The sequence below is a fragment of the Hibiscus syriacus genome, unplaced genomic scaffold, assembly GCF_006381635.1.
Source record: "Hibiscus syriacus cultivar Baekdansim isolate YM2019G1 unplaced genomic scaffold, ASM638163v2 tig00110030_pilon, whole genome shotgun sequence".
Lineage (NCBI taxonomy): Eukaryota > Viridiplantae > Streptophyta > Magnoliopsida > Malvales > Malvaceae > Hibiscus > Hibiscus syriacus.
In genome coordinates this window covers 905,096-920,856 of record NW_024062572.1, presented here as the reverse complement: position 1 = coordinate 920,856, position 15,761 = coordinate 905,096, and the positions used below count along the sequence as shown (strand labels likewise).

General features: G+C 33.5%; 1 pseudogene; it reads left to right on the top strand.

The window, feature by feature from the left end:
• The first annotated feature begins 8,447 nt into the window (after positions 1–8,447).
• On the top strand, positions 8,448–12,072 carry LOC120213550 (annotated as a pseudogene).
• Positions 12,073–15,761: the final 3,689 nt, after the last annotated feature.

Genomic DNA, 15,761 nt, shown 5'->3' with positions numbered 1-15,761 from the left:
TCTGGTCCAAGAGCACAAAATATGATATGGATTGCTTTGGAATTGAGATGGAACATTCTTGTCTCTCCTCCACTCCACTATCTTGGATGAGTGAGAGACTAGATATATCCGTCTTCTACAACATTCCATGCTACCATATCACTTGCTTGAATGAAATACATCATCCTATTCTTCCAATAGGCATAGTTAGCTCCATTGAAGAAAGGAGTCTTGTTGACGGGCATCGAATCGAGATCGGAGTCGACATTCGAAGTAGAGGTCATTGATGACTTGATAATCGATGTAACTCTTCCCGAATCGACTCAAGAGGCAATTAACCTTCAAATGAGTGAGGCTATGATACCAATTATTGAGTTAATCGATTGATAGAATCGACCAAGAGGGGGTGAATTGGCAATTAAAATTTTGGTGGAAGCTTTTGCAGAAAATTGAAAGTAATTGCACAGCGATTTAGAGTGGTTCGACTTTCTCAATCAAAGTATACATCCACTACCTTAGCTATCTACACCAAGGATTTTCCAACAAATTCACTAATTTTTTCTTTCTTTTAAGGTCAAAGAGATAACCTTACAACTCCCTCAAGAATATACCCCAATTCTTGAGAACACTCATTCTCAAAGAGAAGATTACAAATTTGCAAACTTACAAGGAAATCCTCACAAGGTAGATTGTTTGCACAATTCTAGAACAAAGAAAATAACACTTAAAAATGAATACAATTGAGTACAAGTAGTGTTCTTGAAAGCAAAATGAATATTGAATGAAAAATAGGTTTGAAATGCTCAAACTTGAGGTTTGATGCTTTCTCTTTGATTCTTTCTTGATTCTTGTTGATTGTTGTTTCTTGTTGTTGATCAATGGCTTCTAAGCTTGTTTAAATACACCTTCAAATTATTCTGAATGTTGGGGATGCTTAGTGGAGTCAATAGAGCTGTTTAAGTGTGAAAACAATTAATTAAAGCAGTTGGGAGCATCAGTGCATCGATGCATACCCATGGTGCATCGGTGCATCAGTGTAAAATTCAAATATTTTGACCGTTGGACCCTTAGTGCATCGATGCATCAAGTGCATTCGATGTTTCAAAATAGCAAGAATGCATCGATGCATGGCTGGTGCATCTATGTATCAAATGCATTCGATGTTTTCATAAAATCCTCAGTGCATCGATGCATGGTATGTGCATCGATGATGAAATGCATTCGATTTTCAATTTAATTCATGGTGCATCGATGCATGGATTGGTGCAACGGTGCATCACTTTGATAAATTGATTTTAGGCTTGATTTTGGTTCAAAATACTGTATGAAATTTGTTTCAAAAACAGTTTAAGTATAAAACACAATTTTACACATTTAGTAAGGTTTGAATTTGAACTTGAAAGACTTGGAGCAATAATTTGATATGATTAATGAAATCGAATATACTTAGAAAATCATTTGTAAAATCTTAAAATTCATTTAAACTTAATTTGTTATATCGAAACAGAAAAATGTTTTCAACACTATCACATATTCAAGAGGTGAATAGATGTCTAGTGTGTTCCAATCAAAACTAGTGAAAAGATATAAATCTTTTAAAACCATAATAAAACTCTCCAACCAAACTCCATTATGCAGTTCCCTAGAACTACACCCATAGGGCTTACCCTCAGCACACAGCAAAAAGGAGCCAACCTAAGGATATTTCTTGGGCCTATGGGCCTACCCAAGGGTATCCTTAGATTCGTAGGGTTACCCTAAGCAACTAGCAAAGAGAACCAACCTAAGGATATGCCTTGGGGCCTATGGGCCTACCTAAGGATATCCTTAGATCCGTAGGGTTACCTTAAGCACACAGCAAAGAAAACCAACCTAAGGATATGCCTTGGGGCCTAAGGGCCTACCCAAGGATATCCTTAGATTCGTAGGGTTACCTTAAGCACATAGCAAAGGAAACCAACCTAAGGATATGCCTTGGGGCCTATGGCCTACCCAAGGATATCCTTAGATCCTATGGTCTTACCAGCTGGATCAGAGTTGTGCCTCCATACTTCAGAATCCTATTCATATAAAAATCCAGTAGAAACCAGTTTAGCCGTAAATCGTAATACCTGGATCGTGATCCAATAATATGTCATAACTGTGATAATGAAATAAATCCTATAATCAATTTCCACATGTACACCATAAGTAGTCAAATGATTAACCCAAGGGAGTACCTTGGGGCCTGTGAGTCTACCCAAGAATCCCCTTAGGTCCGTACGAAATTTCCAGCTTGATCAGAGCTGTATCTCCAGTCTACCCATATAATATCCAGTAAAACAGTTCAAGTATAAAAAGTGAAACATAAAACCATAGTTCATAAACCAGTAGTTTTCATGATTCCATAAATCAAGAAAAATCATATTTTCGGTGAAAACCATAATCGGATATCATATACCATGTTGTCATGGTTCATAAACCAATAAGTCAATACTTTCGTTAAAAACTCATTTCAAAACATATAAAGTTGTCATGTAGTACATATGGAACACACTAGAGAATCCAAGTATTTTTCATAGGCACTATGTAGTTATCATTATGTATAATATGAAACTTGTGCAATTTGATCGGCTTCCATGAACGAGATTCTATTGAAGAGAATCGATTACTAATCGATCTAATTAGACATTTAAGGTTGATACTTCAGAATCCCTCTATGATTCATATGCATCAGGAAAGTGTTCAGGTATGACCAGAGTAATTTGAGCTGATAAAGAAGAAACGAAGATTCAGGGCATTTACCATCCATGTCAATCGATCGGACTATAGAACAACTCCCAAAACTGATGTATATCAACTGGTCAATTCATTGCCCTTCCAGGATATTCATTCTTTAATACCAACAATTCTTGCCTATAGATCATCTTCAGAATCATCGTTGAATACATCTTAAGGAAGCGATAGAGGATCCAAATAATCTTTATTTCTATCTACATGGCAACAATATACCGAATTGTCAACGTATTTAATTATTGGTTCATAACCCATAGGAATCATACATTATGCAAGATCATTGGAGTTCTCAAACTCATCCAATCACTTACTAAATTCTCAGTCATTAAGATTACTTGGTTCATTTAGTAGTCAAATCTATCTCCTTTACTTCAGAGTATACCCGAGTAATTCAGACTTTTCTGAGTTCAGATACATGTTGTACTTCCGTTTAGTTCACTTTGGTCATATACTAAAATCATTTTTGTATTCGTGGTTTATCTCAAGAATATCCACTTTTAATATCGAATACGCTCTAGCGTTAAGCTGAGCTGAGTACTTCCATAATTATCATCGATCCAAACTTAAGGAGACGAATAAGCATTCAAGTGGTATATATGCTATTCAAGTACTGATATAGCCCTAGCATTGGTTGACTGGCTTAACTTGTGTTCCATAACTTTTAAGAGCAGTAAAACATACATGTTTATTTGGATTTCTTAATTAATCCACGACATTAACTTACTCTAGTCGTAAGGCCATTTTGGTCATTTTGGTGCTCAATGATTTTCCATTCCTTTCATAGCTTGAGTATATCCATTTATTCTTGGGCTTGGTGAAATTCTCGAGTCGTTTCCATTACAGGTGTATTTTGGTCATTTTACAGATCAAATGTATTTAAATCATTTCCTTCCGTCTGAACTTATTATTTAATTTAGAGTTATCATCTATTCCATTCCCTTCGAACAATTCTGACAGAAGAGCACCCTCGATAAATTATTCTTCATGTATTTACTCATAACTCGGAGATTTACAGGTTAAAAGTCTTTTCAGTTGTTACTAACGATTTATCAGGAATTTTCCATACAAAAGTAAGATCTCAACAATTAAATCAGTAATTTATTGGTTTAATTACTAATTCTCAGGTTACTTCTTCATTCAGAGTCAACTCGGACTATTTTTACCTCTCAATGGCATTTTCATAATTTTGTAACCGGATAATTTCGGTATTAAACTCTTAACAAAGATAATATAATTTTGAGACCCTAGGGTTATTCGCTTTTCCGGTTAATCTCTAAACTATAAATTATTCCTTAACAAACCTCTTATTCAACTTCTAGGATCAATTCTTGTCTTTTTACAACATAAGGGTATTTTCGTAATTTATCACTTAAACTGTATTCAGTTCGAATCCATCCATATTCAAATAAGCATAATAGACCAATCATATATATATATATATATTCATGCATTTATCCATTATCAACATGCTCCATAAAGCATAAAGAGATAGTAATGTATTATCTCGATTTTCATGCCATATGATCGACCATACAAATTCCATCCGAACGCCCTTGATTTTTAATTCAACTTCCAATAATTCCTCAAATACATAACAATAGAAATTTCATAAAAAAACAAGTCTTAATTCCAAAAAACGGATCGAATCGGGTGATAAATCAGTGAAAAACACCTTACCGGATTCGAATTTGGCGAAACGGACCCCACAAAAGGGATTCAGGATGTCAAAAAATGTCAGGATAGTTGTACCCGGAAAAAGTCAACACCGGTCAAAAGATCGGTCATTGGTGGTCAACGGTCAACGCGATCAACGGTCAGTTAACGGGTTAGGTCGGACGGTCAAACCGGGTCAACCCGGTTCAAATCTAACCACCACCCTGTTTCGAGGCTTCCCCACGTGCAAGGGCGGCATGTGGGGGCGCGTGAGGGCTCTTCCGGCTTTCTAAAATTCGTACAAAAATTCCTAAAATTATTTTAAGGCATTTTGAGTCACTTACCAAGCTCGAGTCAAAATTTTGAACGGCGGAGAGCTCGATTTCAAAACATTGGAAACTTTGAGTTTCTCACCCGTCCACACGCCGCCGCCGACGAAGACACGAAGGTCACCGGTGGACTCGGAAAGATGTAAGGAACACGATGGTGTGGGAGGTGTCGAAAACGGGTGGCCAGATCGACATGAATCGATGGAAAACCAATAGAAATTGAGTTAAAACCGACGATACTTCCAATTAAGATTTACGAAAATGATGCCGATTCTTAACAAAAGGTTTGAGGGATTTTTTTCATTGACCGACAATGAACACGATGGTTGTTTCAGTTCGTCGAACGGTGGCCAGACGGTGAATAGATCATAGTTCAAAGGAGGGTTGAGGGGAAGAGAAAATGGGAAACAATTCTTCAGAAACATACGGGGAAAGGGGGTTAATAACTCATCATATAAAAAATGGGTAAACTACGAGTTTAGTTACTGAATTTCCTGCACTTCTTAAAATGGTCTGCCAACTTTGAAATTTTACAATTTAATCCTCAATTTCTTCCAAAATACTTATTAAATCCAATACTTTAAAATTTCTAAAATTTAGCCCCTAAATTGGGGTGTTATAGTTATTTTCTAAAAAAATTACCCAACCGGGTCGGGTATCCGTCCCGACATTTCCCGGGTCGGGTATCCATCCCGATATTTCCCAGGTCGGGCCCGAGTCACAAAATTGAGTTTTTTCTGGTTACCCGAGTACCCGGTTAGTTATATACATGTATAATCCAATTACTAAATCATTAACATGATAATTTGTATAAATATTGATATTATTTGTAATTGGATTAAGTTTTGATAGTTTAGTAATTGGATTATGACTATTAAATATGATATTAATTTAATTGGATTATAATTTGTAATTGGATTATAATTGGATTAAGTTTCGATAGTCTAGGTAATTAAAGTCTATAAATGGGTTGTGATTATAATTTAAAATCATAATTGGATTAAGTTTTGATAGTTTAGTAATTGGATGTTAATGACTATCATAATTCATATTTACCCTAGTTAGCTATGAATTTTTATGTTTTATTTATATTATGGATTATTATTTTGTATTTCAAACTTTTAAATTTTATGTTCGGATGTTGGAGTATGTAATTCGAAGTTTCGAACATTTAAATTTGTATATATATTTTTTAAATTAATATTTTGAGAATGAAAAAAGGGTGTCGGGTACCCAAATTACGAGTACCCACAAAATTTTGGTACCCGATTACCGGGTACCTATAATATTCAGATCAGAACACGGGTCGACAAATCAACTATCTGAAAACCAAGATACCCGGATTTGATCGCCCCTACTTGAGAGTGGTTGACAATAATCTTGATCACTATCTTGGGAGTGGCTGGAGATAACCTTAATCACACTCGCTTGGGATTGGTTGGAGATAATCTATAGATATAATATTATAAAAAATATTATTTATATAGTTATCATATTTTATTTAAATAAGTACATAACACGATTTAATTTATAGATGACAAATATAGTATAAAACTATAAATTATAAATTAACCATTTTTATTATATATTATGATGTTAAATTATTAGAGCTTTTACAATAAAAGCTTTTAATACAATATTTTTAATTATTTTATGTTCTTGAATAAATAAACTTAATTGAATTATTTATATATATTTAATCTTTTAATAATTTTTATAATTTTTATAATCATTAAAATAATTGTTAATATGAAATATTTTTTTGATATTTTTAGTTTTTTAATGTATAATATTTTTTAAAGAAAGATAAATTTTAATCAATTTGATGTTATCACACAGGTAAACTTAATAAAACTAGTGGGATTAACAACGATATAATTAGACAGTGAAGAATATTGAGAGGTTTGATTTAAAATTTTCAAAAAGTGTGTACGTTTAAATTAAAAATGTTAAAATTTTGAAGATTTAGTTTAACTTTTTTCAAAATTTTTGAAGGATATAGTTTAACTAAAATTTTCAGAAACTTTGAGCTCTAATAAAAAAATTCAAAAAATTTAAGAAATTATTTAATAAAAAATATTTTTAAAATTTTCAAACAAACTAAATTACAAATTTTAAAAGAATACATTAAATTTGCCACATTTTGGAGAGTTGGGATCTTTGACTCCCACAAGTACTAATGTAAAAAAATATTCGATTCAAATTATCTGAGCTAGTGATCTGTCGATCTGGTTAAAAATATTGAGTTTTTATAATGAAAAAAATCTGATTTTATGAGTCGGTTATTTGACACGTTCTTTATAGGGTTTTCGGGTCAGACTCATGTCACAAAATATCCTTTAACCGGGTACTCGCTGACCTAGTACTCTATTTCTTATATATTTTTATTTTATGTTAGATTTTTATTCATAATTCCCAAATTATTTCATGTTAACATTCTAAATTGATAATTTCTTACTTATTTCATGCTAACATTCTAAATTATTAATTTCTTAAATTATTTTATCCTAATAATCTAAATTATTTCTAACTTCAAAATAGTTTGACTTTTATTGTATTTCTTTAAATTATTTTTAGTAAGTTTTTTCTTTCTATTATATAATTTGAATTTTTAAATTTTATGTGTGAATTATTTATTATAAACTTTTAAATTTTATATTTTTCTATGTAATTTATTAAAATAATACAATTTTAAAAAATAAAAATATAAACAAGTACTCGAGATCCAAAAATGTGAGTTTTCGATTTCTATGAGTACCCGACATATTAGTATCCAGATTTAACGGGCTGAAACACAAATAGACATTTTGATACTAAAAAATTTCAGATAATCAATATTTCAAATATTTAAAAATATGGGTACCCATTTTTAAACCTTCCTACCCACAAGCTCCTATAATTAGAAAAACTCAATTAATCACAATATTTTTAAATAAAAATAAATTGATATATAATTGGACGTGAGGATTCATTTAATTTTTCAGTATAATTAAAAGGACAAAACAAAACACATATACAAGCTTCCTCGAAAATTTGATTTAAAAAAAACTCGACAAAAGCCGACATAGACAGAACCTCAAAAATGAAAACTTCACGACCACGTTCCTGACTTCCTCTGCACGTCAACTTCCCACCTTTTCAATGGCCCTATGTAAAAACTTGAAATATCGCATGAATTAATTGATTTGATAGGGAAATGATTATTATTATTCTTTAAAATTTCATGCGTTTAATATCTAAATTATAAAATTTTTATTTATTTTAGTATTTAAATTTTTAATTTTTTTAAAATCATATTTAACGTTTAGTTTTGTTTCATTTTAGTAACCCGTCGTTCAAAACTAATGTGTTTAATACTTAAACTACTGGTTTTGGTCTGCTTTAGTACTTAAACTTTCAATATTTTCAAAACTTAACGTTAAATTTTTAACGATGTAATAAAATAAAACAAAAACTAAATATTATGTATAATTTAAAAAAACTGAAAGTTTAAATACTAAAATGAACTAAAATTAATAGTTTAAGTATAAATGCGTACTTTATCCAAAAAATACAATACTTACTCCAATATTCCCATTATACCCCCAACTCTCCCATTTCAAACGACATGGTTTTGTCAAGTTTCTATTACTAATTAGCATCAAATTAATAGATCCACAATAAGTAATTAAGGATGTCCGCAGAGGATAGTTATAATCCACCGCCTTCAAAATTTTGTTGAAAACAAATCAAAGAACCAAAATTAATTAAAAAAACAGATTTTTTTTCGCTAGAAACGGGACTGAATGGCGGTTAGTGCAATTTTTATTTACAATTATCGTGTTTTGTTGGTTAGAAAATCCATGTCAAATATTTTTCCAATTCAATTTCACCTTCAACATCTATCTTACCCTTGTTTTGTGTTCTAACATAAATATCTCTGAGTTTTTTTTAGTAATTTGTCAATTTCCTTTTCAATTTCATACGAAAAGGTAAGAGAGTTCTTAGAATTTGGTTATACCTTCTCTGTATTTGTATGCAGCTCTACTTATGAATCTGGTTGATTCCATTTCGTGCTCTATAATCATTTTGTGTGCTGATTAGGAATTTGTTTGCTCGAGTAATGCTTACTGTAGAGAGAAGTTTTAAAAAGTGCACAACTTGCTAATAATGGATAATCTGTATGTTTGGACAGGCTCTTTTGTGATTAGTGGTTATTAATCTAAGATGCTAGCTCTCTATGATGATTAAACCTATGAAAATGTTGTTTTCTATTCAGCCTAAAATGTTTTGGGATGTTTTCATAGTAAGGGATGTAATCATGTTGGATTGAAGATGCTTTGTCTATTTTGGGATGTATATGTTGTTTTGGCAGATCCAATCCGTGAAAGTAGGCAACGTTTCCTTGGGTGCATCTGAACAAGATATCAAGGAGTTCTTTTCGTTCTCTGGTGATATTGAACATGTTGAAATGCGTAGGTTAGTTACTACCATAAGATATTTAAGCTTAAATTTTATTTTACTCTTTTCTATTTTCAGGCTATTCTCTACTTTATGGGTACAAATGAAAGATATGAGTATTGTTGAAATTAATTTTTCTGTCTTCTAACCAAGTAGATGTACCATTTACCAGTATAGTGATGTTCTGAAAGGCAGTAGCAAGCGTTATCTGGTCTAGGTTTCTTATTGCTTTCATTTCCCCCCTTTTCAGCGATAATGAGCGATCACAAGTTGCGTATGTCATTTCAAGGAACCACAGGGAGCAGAGACTGCTGTTCTTCTTTCCGTATGCACCTATCTCATTTATTTTGAGCTTTTTGTATCAATTATAATATTTTTCCCGATTCAGGCATGCATCACATGATTGAGTTTTATGCATGATGTGAATTCAATTTCTGTTGTTCTTCCTCGTGAAATATGTAAAGCCGGTGAACTTCGTAAGCATTAGCTTTCTGCTTTTCTTGGATATCGAAATAAAATCAACTATTCAAAAACAAGTAAATGTTTATAAATCATTTCTAGAATCTCATATATGATGTGCTTTTGAAAGTGAATACTTTAATTTATTGCTAGTGGGATCACCGTGCTAATGACCAGGGTTTCAAAAAACGGTCCACGACCGCGATATAGCGGTTTCGCCGTCATCCGAGTTACCCGCGACGACCGCACTAGCGCCCGCGACGGCCGCAATCACGGTAAATCCGAAATAACCGAAAACGCGACCGCGATTTGAAACCCTGCTAATGACCATTTTCTTTTATTTCATCAATTAAAAGACAACCATTGCTGCTAAAAAGTATCTTCCTTTGAGGTAGATTTGCTTGCAACATATGTAAATGCAATTCTTGCATGCATTTGACTGAAGTGTTTGGATTTTATATCTTGAATTTTCACTATGCTTCTTTTTTAGTGTGTCTGATTTAAACTGTAATTTATTCTGAAGGAAGTGATTGAATCTAATTTCCCTTTTGGATGGTGTTTAAAGCATTTTGTGGCTGATGTTGCTATTTGTATGTGTTGTTCCAACTTGTGAACAGTTATTTGATTTCACAAAACAACATTCGTGTTGCCTGATGTGCATCATGTGGCAAAAGAACTGTTATTCAGAATAAACTGTAATTTATTCTGAAGGAAGTGATTGAATCTAATTTCCCTTTTGGATGGTGTTTAAAGCATTTTGTGGCTGATGTTGCTATTTGTATGTGTTGTTCCAACTTGTGAACAGTTATTTGATTTCACAAAACAACATTCGTGTTGCCTGATGTGCATCATGTGGCAAAAGAACTGTTATTCTATTAGAGCTTGGATTCGGTTACTCATTGATGCAAATTTATTTTTTAGATACTCGATTTCAGGCTTTTTTTTTCCTTTTCGGTTAGATGTCATAATCTCTCTTTTTATATTTCAAATTGTTCTTCCTTTTTTATGGTTTGATTTAATTATTTTTCTTTTTATATATCAATTTGTTCTTCTTTCTTATATAGGGGAGAAATTTAAGCCGGAAGAATTGAGTGGCTGTCTGATGGCCTTATTATTGTTAAATAGTACTCCATTCCTCCCATAATTTGTGTCGACTCTGCACATAGTTTTAGGAGATATATTTGACCAAAGGAAATGATAAAATTATCCATAAAAAGTGATTGATAGATTTGATAGATTTATTTTGATAGGTATAAAAGAGTGGGACATACAAGGGTAAAAAAGAAAATATAAGTGTTGTTGTTAGTTGACTTCTCTAATAAGACATTTTGAATAGGACAATTTTAAAAACCAAAAGAGACATTTAGTGGGATGGATGGAGTAGCATTTTGATTTTGAAGTTCAATTAGCTTTTTCACAAAAGAACTATCTCCCCTAAAAGCTATGTTTCTTTGATTGGATGAAATTTTTTAATTTCATTAATGAAGTGAGAATTCATGGTTTTCTTCAGGGGGCAACCAGGGTTTCAAATCGCGTCGCGGTCGCGTTTTCGGTTATTTTGGATTTACCGTGATTGCGGCCGTCGCGGGTAACTAGGATGGCAGCGAAACCGCTATATCGCGGCCGAAATCTCGGTCGCGGACCGTTTTTTAAAACCCGGGGGCAACAATTGTAGATCAGCCTGTCACCATAGAACTGGCTTCTGATTACAAGGCGTCTGCTACTGCCTTCACAACACCTGTAATGTCCTAACCTGTAGCAATCTGCTTTGACTTCGCTTAAGAAATGACAATTTTCATGTGAATGAATTGTTTGATTACCTTAGGCAACACTGAACAAAGGTGATGGCCAGTCTGAATCTGCTGTCCAGAAAGCAGAGGATGTTGTAACCAGCATGCTAGCCAAGGGTTTCATTCTTGGCAAAGATGCCGTGAACAAAGCAAAGGCCTTCGATGAGAAGCATCAGTTCGCATCAACCGCCACTGCCAAAGTTGCATCCCTGGACCAGAAGATTGGCTTTACCGAGAAAATTAGTGCTGGCACAACCTTGGTGAATGACAAAGTGAGGGAAATGGACCAGAAGCTTCAGGTTTCTGAGAAGACCAAGTCTGCTTTTTCGGCTGCTGAGCAGACGGTCAGCAGCGCTGGTTCTGCTGTAATGAAGACTCGTTACGTCTTGACTGGAAAATCATTGGTCACTGATGCATTCAGCAGGGTTGCTAAAGCAGCAGGTGACGTGGGGCAGAAGACAAAGGAAAAAGTTCTGGCTGAGGAAGAAGACCACAAATCGAAGGGATATGCAACAATGGGCAACTCCGACTCTGCCAAGGATGCTCGGCCGTCGTCTCCACAAGGTCTAATCCTTTAATTTGCCAAAGATTGTAAATACCAGCAGGGAAGGTATGGCTCTCGTCATCCGAGTTCCGCTTTCTGGTTTGCAAATAGTTAAAAACTTAAATGTAGGGTAGCTTGTCACATATCGTTTGATTATGTTGAACTTTGAATAATATCACTGCAAACAGTTTATGGTACTTGACCTTAGTCTTATGTCATATTATGTGAGTGCTCTCATTGCTTGAAGAACCAAATTTTTTAGGTATTTTACTGTCAACAGGTAGTTTTAAGACCAAAAGTACTTCTCAATTAGGGTTGAAAAATGTTTTTTAAAAACCTAAATTTATAAGTTTTGGGCTTCTACTAAAAATAATTTTGACCAAAATTATTCATTTTCCTCGTAATGGTTTATATTTTTAAGAATTATGTCTAAGATAAATATTTTATGTATTGACAATACTTTTGACAATATTAAACACTTGAATTTTAGATATAAAAATTATTAGATTAAAAAAATGTAATTATATAAATCATTACATTTTAATTATTATACAAGATTAAAAATTATATAATTTAATAAATATGGTGACTCTTATTATTAAATCTTTGTATCTTACTTATTGTATATAATTTAAATTTACAATTATATTAACTTATCAAAAAATATACACCAAGATTAAAAAATACTTGATTTAATAAAATTATAATATTACCATATATAATATTTCATAATATATGCATGAATAATAATAATAATACTTATGGACCAATAATCACCATTTTTATCTACCCATCCTTATTAATTATTAGCTTATGTTATTATTATTATAAACAAATAAACACCAATAAATAAAACTCATTATAAAAATTTAAATCCATTTAAAATTACAAGCACGTTTACAAACTATTGCCCAACTAAACCATCTGACCCATATACATCCAAACCTTAGCCTAACCTTCTGTACATACAATTAGGCAAAAACTGTAGTTGGTGATGTGCTGTTGCCGCCAATGAGCTCGATCGTTGGATCTACTGATGATCAAACGATTAAGATGAAAACCCTAGATGCCAAAGGAGAAGGTGTTGCTGTCACCAAACCCTCCACCATTTGATCTCCAAACCGCATGAGATGCACGAGCTACGCGTCAAGGTGGTCCTAAACCCAATAGCTACTCGTGAACTCTTGTGGTCCTAGCAAGCCTCGTGCGTGTTCGTCCTTACCACGACAATCGCCAGTGAAGACAATGGTCCCCCAGTGATCCTCCACGCTAGCAGCCAACATGCACAAAAAAAAAAGGAAAAAAGAAAAATAAGTTGTAAAATTTTTGTAATAGGATAGTCAAATTTTTGTATTAGGGCCTAATTTTTTTTAAAATTTTCCGATGACTAAATTGAAATCTTAATTACATTTGGGGACCAAAATGAAAATTTAATTAAATTTATACCCAAATCAAGAGGTAACCAAATTTTGAGGACCTATAGTGTAATTTACCCATTTTCTTTTTTGTTGAGTTTAAAACCCAAAATTCAACCGTTTTCATTTTTTGAAACTCATTTTCTCTCTCTTCAACTTTTCCTCATTTAGAAGGAAACCTTCAATCATCGTTTCGTTGTCGATCGTTGCTAGACACCTCTCGTACCATCGTGTTCTTGCGTTGTCTCGAGTCTACCGGTGTCCATCTTGTCTCCGTTGTCGCTGGTATGTAAGGGGTGAGCAAGATAAAGTTTTTGACGTTTCAAAATCGAGCTCTCCGCCATTCACCGTTGTGAACCAAGCTTTGTAAGTGTCTCGAAACCTCTTAAAAAGTATATAGGAATTTTTTCGACCCTCGAAGGCCCCGCATGCGCCCCCACGTGCCACCATTGCATGTGGGGAAGTTCCACCACCTAGTGAGTTTCTAGAAATGACCCGACTCGACCCAATCTGACCCGACCCGAACTGAATCGGTCAACCGTTGATCGTTGACAGCTGACTGACCGTTGACCACCGTTGACGTTTTTCAAAAACCTCTATCTTGACATTTTTCGATGTCTTGAGTTTGATTCCACGACCCGTTTTGCCAAATTCTAACCTGAAAGCCCCGAATAGAGCCCGTTATTTCCGAAAATGCTTAGTATTTATATCATTTTTGCTTATTTATTTGGGATTTGATTATGAAATGGATTCTTGAATATATTTTTATGAAGGTACTCGTGTTTCACCTGATAGAGAGTCGGTTAGATCCGGTGCTTCCCGTACGTCAGATCCATATGATCTGCGTTCCTCGAGAGTTACTCGTAGGTATATGTAAATTGTTTAAATATGGATTATTATTATTATTATTATTATATTATTATTATTATTATTCATATTAGGATTCCGATATGGATTTTTTCGATTCGTAGGATCTAGTGCTGCCACTGATCGTGATCGACAGACTCAGTAGTAGGTTTTCTTATCATACTAATCAGACCGGTACAAGTGTGTTTCATGATGATGTTACATTACCGTTTTAAACTATTCATCTGAAATGTTTTAGATTTATGATAATGTGCTTCCGTACGTCAGATCCGTACGATCTGCGTTCCTCGAGAGTTACTCGTAGGTATATGTAAATTGTTTAAATATGGGTTATTATTATTATTATTATTAATACTATTCATATTAGGATCCTGATATGGATTTTTCCGATTCGTAGGATCTAGTGCTGCCACTGATCGTGATCGACAGACTCAGTAGTAGGTTTTCTTATCATACTAATCAGACCGGTACAAGTGTGTTTCATGATGATGTTACATTACCGTTTTAAACTATTCATCTGAAATGTTTTAGATTTATGATAATACTGAATATTTTTCCTATGCGATACATGATTTTCTAAATATTGTTTATCTTATATCTGATTTACTGTACATTTCTGATATGATCTCTGAATTCTGTATTTCTGTATTTGATTTCTGAGTCTGAAATACTTTCATGTTTTACTAAATTAAATACCATTTTCACTCGAATACATAGATGTTTATTATTATCATTGGGGGTATTATTGAAGGAAGTATCTCAGGCATAGTCTATGACTTGTAAGTACTTACCGCAAGCTCCTCGGCTTTGTGCTCATGGTAAGTCCTTATCGCAGCTCCTTGACTTTTTGCTCAGGCTAAGTCCGTACCGCAGGCTACTTGGCTTCGTGCTCAGGGTAAGTCCTTACCGCAGGCTCCTCGGCTTTGTGCTCAGGGTAAATCCTTATCGAAGGTTCTTATGCTGCATGTATAAGGCCCTTACCGGGTGTACATGTGGTTATATGGTTATGGGGAACCTACATATTCTGGTAATCGGATGAGGGTAGTGTTTATATTTTTAAAACATGTTTGATAAACTGATTTTACTGAAGTATTTTATTTGTATGTTTTTATACACCGTAAGAAGCACACTGGTCTTTTTAGCTTATTATGTAAATTTTAACCTTTTTAGATAGTAACAGACCGTAGGGTAGCAGATTTGGCATCAGGAGGACCGACTACTCCTATTTTTGTTCCACTATATATCTATATATACCTTTTTTTATACTTTGGTGACACTTGTTTTTGCTTCCGTCTCGATATATCTGTATTATCGGTATTTGCTATATATGTTTATACGATTTTTTTGATACATGTATATATTGATATATGTATGTTTATCGTATGAACTTTTCTTATGATTAATTTCTTATTATATTGTATATAGATTTAAATGTTATTTTAAATATGAAAAGAAATTTTTGAATAAGATATGTAACCGCCTAGATTTGGGCATAACGTCCAGGCCAAGT